This window comes from Glossina fuscipes, unplaced genomic scaffold (assembly GCF_014805625.2).
Source record: "Glossina fuscipes isolate IAEA_lab_2018 unplaced genomic scaffold, Yale_Gfus_2 65604, whole genome shotgun sequence".
NCBI classification, from domain to species: domain Eukaryota; kingdom Metazoa; phylum Arthropoda; class Insecta; order Diptera; family Glossinidae; genus Glossina; species Glossina fuscipes.
Genome location: NW_024004073.1, coordinates 3980 through 10548, shown reverse-complemented (window position 1 = coordinate 10548; position 6569 = coordinate 3980). Strand labels below are relative to the sequence as shown.

Below are 6569 nucleotides of genomic sequence, written 5' to 3'. Positions count from 1 at the left end.
TGCATGTTGCTAGAGTCTATGCGTTTTACATGATCGTGTATGCTTATACATTGTAAAGCATAAGGGTTCTACCTGATTATATGGCCTAACGGCGTTTATACAGTACAGCGAGTGCTTATACATTCTACAGATTTTCTATGGCCTAACGGCGTTTACACAGCAATTTGTAATGTTATTCGTGTTTCTATATTTTTACGCTTTTATCCATAGTGCGTGTGTACATGTATTCTACTGAATTCATACAGATCTTATACCGATTTTATCCTAATGATTTTATGCAGATTTTATACAGTTGTTATCCTAATGATTTTGGTACAGGTTTTATGCAGATTTTATGCTAATGATTTTATAAAAATTTTTTTGTTATCGTTATGATTTTGTACAGCTTTTTATGCCTATTTTATGCTAATGATTTTATACCGATTTTATACAGATTTTATCCTGATGATTTTATACCGATTTGTACAGATTATGTACAGATTTTTATACAGATTATATACGTGTTTTATACTTGTTTTCCTAGTGATCTTATACCGATTTTATGCAGATTCTGTACATGTTTTTACGCTCAAGTGTGCGTTCGTGTATTGTACTGAATTCTACACAGATTTCGTACAGATTCTGCACAAATCTTCTCCTAATGATTTCATTCAAATTTTACACAATTTTTACCCCAATGATTTTATACAGATTTTATACTCGTTCTGTGTGTATTTATACAGTCTTTGTGTCATGTTCATGTTACATAAGTTTTGCCGTTTATACGGTTAACGGTTCCTTACCTTGCGCTAGGGACATAGGCGGATGATCGTGTGCCCTACCCAGATGTATTTAGGTTCTCGCGCAGACGGAGGAAACAAAACGCTTCCTTACAATAAGAACAACATCTACGTATTTGATGAGCCAAAACCGCCGCGCATCGAACGAAGAAACCAACGCATGAATGCGAGAATAATCTAGAGAAAATAAACAGACATAATCCGAAAACAAAATTGTCCTACAAAAATAAAAAGAACGCTAGTAACCTTTTTTTTTCTTTCAGGTTCTGGACGAAACCCAGCCAGCGCCAACATCGCCAGCAACAAACAACGCAAAGGGCAAGTAAAACCAAATGTGTTGCCGTTCCTATGCGACTTTGAAAAATTAGCGAAATTCAACATCGAAAGCATATAAAATCTTATTAAACAGTCTTAAAAAGTCTAAAACAGTCTTAAACACTTCTAAACCCTTCGAAAAACTATCGAAATTCAACGTAAACACCATATAAAACCTTATTAAACAGTCTTAAACAGTCTTATACAATCTTAAACACTTCTAAACACTTCGAAGAGATAGTGCAATTCAGAAAGCACACCCCCACAAAACAAAGCAAAAATTTAAAGAATGAAATTTGAAAAAAATCGATTTATAAATTAAGACGACAGCGCTTTTTTGACCTCAAAAAATCTAGCCTGACTTTTCATATTTAGATTTCAATGCGTGTGATTTATAATTTAAACAAAGTTGACCAACAATTTCCTAAAAAGTTGTCCCGTGTTTTTAAAATAATCAATAAATCAATAATATCTAAGGGTCTTTGATGCATGTATCAAAAAGAAATCGAATAATTTCGAATATTTAAGATTCCATAAACTGTATTTGTTTAACAAGTTATTTTTATTATAAATATCAAATAATATCAAAATATAAAAAAAACAATTTAATAATTTTTTAATAATAACATCGCGGCTGTGAAAACCACGCTCCACATTGGATCCTTCATGTCGCTGCCTTTCAGATATTTGTTCCGTACAGCGAAAACCTGCGATTTCAATACTTGAAAGCGTCTCATACGTCGACTATACGTTGAAGTTTCTGTATAATTTTAATAAACATTAGGTATAAATAATTCAGTAGGTATGGAAAATCAAATAGCTGTTAAAAGACTAAGACTTACAACCCATTTGACATCTTGCAGCTGTGTTTGAACCACCAACGTATGCTTTTAACACCTGATGATTGGTTAGAGCTCGGCGATTTCTGCAAAATTTTCCGCATTCCGGGCATTGACATGGTCCACAAATAGATATTAAAGTTGCATGGTGTATATTGCCGATTTTTTTTCATTGCTTTGAGGATATCAAAAGATCACACGCCAGCTGAGCCGCATTGTCAAATACGCTAGGAACAATAACAGTATAACCATTCAAGGCCAGTGATTTTCTAACTTTCTTTTAAAATACGATGAAACGATCCCACTAATTTAAATCTTTATAGTAAAGATGCTGATTGGTTCCAATGGTTGGCCCCTCGTTCTGTACAGGTTTTATATCCTCTTCTATGCTGCCTCCACCTACTATAAGTTTTTGACGTAAATGCTTTAACTGCTCCTGGGTCAAAAAGACTTGCAATACCTCCGAGATTTGTAAAGCCAGTTCTCTGGTGGTTGAGGTAATTATAGCGTCAATTTCTTTAGGAATCCACGGCGACTCATTAGGCCTGCGACTTAACATTTCCAATAAAGGGCTAATGTTTTTCCTGAGCCAGTTACCGCCTCCGCAGAAACATCTTTGCGTGACAAAAGTAACGGTATAGCAGCAGCCTTTGATTAGAAATATAAAAATTTCCTTTAATATCGCAATGAATTTAGTGTATGTATTAAGGTTACCTGAACAGGTGTCATTAATTCAAATTCCATACTTTCAACAACGTCTATTACGGGCCTAGACAACGGTGGTTTTTCCAATGAGGTCTACTTCTTACGTGACATTTTGTATGCAAACTTAATATCCAAAAAAAACTTAATATATACTAATTTTTATTTTGTAAAGAAATTATCCACGTGTTTCCAAAATCTTTTTTTTCACTTTTTCTTAATAGTTTCTATGTTATTTTAATTATTAGGACGCATATTGATAGCACTCTTAAAATTTTTTCGATATTACAAAATAGAACAATTTTCATTGAATAAAAATGCTTTAAATAATCTCTTTTTTTGTCGGTCAGCTGTTCTCTTCCGAGCAAACATTACATCTGCATACTTTTGGTAAGAGGTAAGAACAAGCAGACGAGTAAAGAAAACAACAAGGAAATTAATGTGCTTATTATGGGCAAGCAACAACAATGTCGTGTATGCAAAGACCCATAAGGGCACCCGCAAATTTAGGTACAGCGATATCATTGCCGAGAAACCGTTTCTCAGCGAAGAAAAAAAAAAGAGAGAGCGAAAGCAACAGAGAGAAACCGCGGCGAACTGGTCGATCGCAAAACGAGGATGAGTAGATGGACATTCATTCGTGAATAATTAGTGAAAGGGTGCGGGTCAAAAAATTAAAAATTTAACACTGAAAACCAATCATAATCGTTCAAATTAGAGACGGAATTTAAATAAACATAAAATTCACGTGCTTTTAAAGTGCAACACACATGACACTAAATTCAGGGTTAAAACAAAAACGTAAGCTCGTCCCTTAATTCTGCCGGTTCTTTATCTAAAAAAATTATTGCTAAGTCCTATATAAAGAATTACCTCAATTTTCAAAACGGTCAAGCTTAAATCGATTCAAAATCGTTTTCTGAAGAAAGAGTGGTCTGAGCCAATTTTATTACTGCATGTGAAGCTGAACTTTCGCTTACTTTTGTCAAATATCAATTTTTTAATTCCCTACCATCACTTTTTAAAAACTTTTTAAAGAAAACATACATATATACGGTATCGGATATGTTGCGGACATATTATCACGTTCCTTGCGGAATAGTGCTATTAATGATATTGTTCTGGACCTCAAAACACGTCAACGCAGCAAGTTACCTCTGACATTAAACCCTGTTCAAATCGGTCCGACAATATCCTCTTGAAGTACCAGAAAGCCAAATTTCTTAACTTAGAAATATGGTTCGAGAAGGCTCGATACAATTAGAAACATCCTGTTCCAAACAGCTTAAGGAAAAGTGCTTTCGCGAAACTAGTCGTTTCTCATCCCAGCTACAACTGTGTCGAACGCCAAAAATTAGTACATGAGTTGAACTAATGAATTCGGACAATACAGCCGCTGAATCTTTACTAGTGATGAACAGAGCATGCGCTGCAATATCTTCATCGTTGCTTCCGAATTTATTCAAATCAAATTTACTGTTTCTCAAAATCGCTATTGGACTAAAAACAATCGACCGAAGACAAAATATATGCCTGCTCGTTTTCTTTCCATTCAAAATCTGCGTCATCGCCCAAATTTTCAACGTACTCTGAAAGCATTCAAACGTTTAAAAGGAAAATAGCAAAGTTTTCGAAGCTATCCAGAATATATACCTCTCACCACGTTACGTATAGATTTCATAGGGGCACTACGTATATTAAGTATTTGAATGACACATTGCTTGATGGCACTCACCTCTAGAATAATGTAATCAATCATTTCCAAACCAAATAAACCGCCACTCAATCGTTTTAAGTATTTATTCTCTACTTCTTTATCTCCACCAATTAGAATCAGCGATTGTTGGTTAATATCACGATCGATTATTTCAAGTTTATCCAAATACTTTAAATTTAATTCCACCAGACGATCAAATTTGTCGTCATCGTTTTCCGTGAATTTGGATAACAGCCTTTGCGGTTGAGAACCCTTACAATTCCTTGACATTGATGCTATCACTGCACATAGGTTATATAACGAATTAGTTATCAGGGCTTTTAAAAGTTTCTCTTCCATTTATTTCGCTTAGAGTCGCTGCGATCAAAGCAACTAGCAGCTCTATTAGTGCGCACAAAATAACGGCGGGTGTTCCACAGGGGTCAGTCCTTGGTCCTCTCCTGTGGAATATAATGTACAACGGCGTCTTTGAACTTAAACTGCCGGGGCAACGATCGTCGGCTTTGCCGATGATATAGCAGTCGTAGTGACTGCAAAACACGTCGCGCAGGTAGAAGCGAGAGCTAACGAGGCTATCGTGAAGGTGAAGTTGTGGCTAGAAGAGATGGGGCTGGAACTAGCAGAGCACAAAACGGAAGCGGTCCTAATAAGCAGCAGGAAAAGCGTGGAAACATGCTGCATATGAGTCGGGCAGCTCACGGTGCGGTCATCTTTTGTCCTGAAATACCTTGGAGTTATGCTTGACCATCAAGTCAACTTTAAGCACCATGTTGAGTACGCGGCTGAGAAAGCTGCCGGCATCCAGGCGTCACTAGCAAGGATCATGCCAAATATTGGAGGCCCGAAATTCACCAGCCGAAGGGTAATAGCCAAGGTGATAACCTCAGTCATAATGTACGGAAGCCCACTTTGGGCCAGTGCACTCAAGGTGAAGGCAGTGTACCGAAAGGTGGAGGCAATATATCGCCTTAGCGCCCTGACGCAGATTTGCGCATTCCGTACCTTGTCGGAAGAGGCAGCGCTAGTGCTAGCTGGCACTCTGCCAGTTGACATTCTGGCCGATGAGATGAGCCGCATCTACAAACGGCGTCGCGGCAACGAGCTCTCCTCGCACGTTATAAGAAGCGAGGAGCGGATGGCGTCGTTAAGGATTTGGCAGTCGAAGTGGGAAAGAACGACCAAACGAAGATGGACGTTCGTTCTTATCCCCAGCATAAGATGATGGGTTGAAAGACGCCACGGCAAAGTAAGCTGTTACCTAACCCAGATTCTGAGTGGCCATGGCTGTTTTCGGAAGTATCTGCACAGATTCGGGCACGACAGCTCGCCTAACTGTCCGACATGCGCAGATACGGAGGAAGATGCGGAGCACGTGATGTTCCACTGCTGCAGATTTGAGAATGCGAGCCCTCGAATGCAGCCGAACGGGATCACGAACGAAATGATCGGCAGTACAGCAGCCTGGATCGCCATAGACGCTTTCGCTAGCACTATTCTCGTGAAGTTACGGCGACTGGAGAGAAAACGGGTGGAGAGCAGAGGGAGTGGAAGCCGATAGTGTATTCCACTGAGGTCCCACCATCAGAAGCGTGCTAGCGACAACCAGCCCTCGCGAAGTAATACCTAACGATGGTCCCGCTGGTAGACGAAGTGTGTGAGGGAGGTAGTTTTTAGTAAGTATGCGTCAGGGATGGCGAATCGTGCATGCTGCTATCTTCATAAGACCCAGCAGTATCTTTTGAAGATTTTCTACCTCCAGCTCAAAGAGCAAAACAAAAAAACATTTCTTCATTACACGCATCTTAATCACCAAACCAAAAAGGATTTATGACCACACTTCAAAGTATCTATAGAGAAAAGTAAAAGACAGACGGAATTTTACAGATAACGCTTGAAGGTAAGTTCACCAACATTTCTATCCTATATAAGCAGAGTTTTCTCTTTACTTATTTTCAAAAATACTAAAACCACCAAACCATTAAAAAGAACAAATAGAAAAAATTAAAAAAAACACACATAAGTGCACTTTTTGCCATGAGACAGTTGGCAATTTACTGGAGCATTACTGCCCAGAATTTGCAAGAGCTTGTCAAATAGGTTTGCAGCAAGCTGATTCTTTGAACGAAGGAAAAATTGGTCACCGGCAAACAAGGCGTAATTTCTGCGGTGTGATTATAACCGAACACGACTTATTCCATACCCATTTATGCAAAGAGT

At 38.3% G+C, this 6569-nt stretch overlaps 1 long non-coding RNA gene across 1 annotated transcript; it reads right to left on the bottom strand.

Annotated features, from left to right (window-relative positions):
• Positions 1-1713: 1713 nt before the first annotated feature.
• LOC119643858 lies at positions 1714-2836 on the bottom strand. The gene is made up of 3 exons (XR_005248459.1): positions 2648-2836; positions 1937-2581; positions 1714-1854 (listed from the first exon to the last, which is right to left on the bottom strand). It is a non-coding gene; the product is annotated as an uncharacterized LOC119643858 (long non-coding RNA).
• Between the last annotated feature and the right edge of the window lie 3733 nt (positions 2837-6569).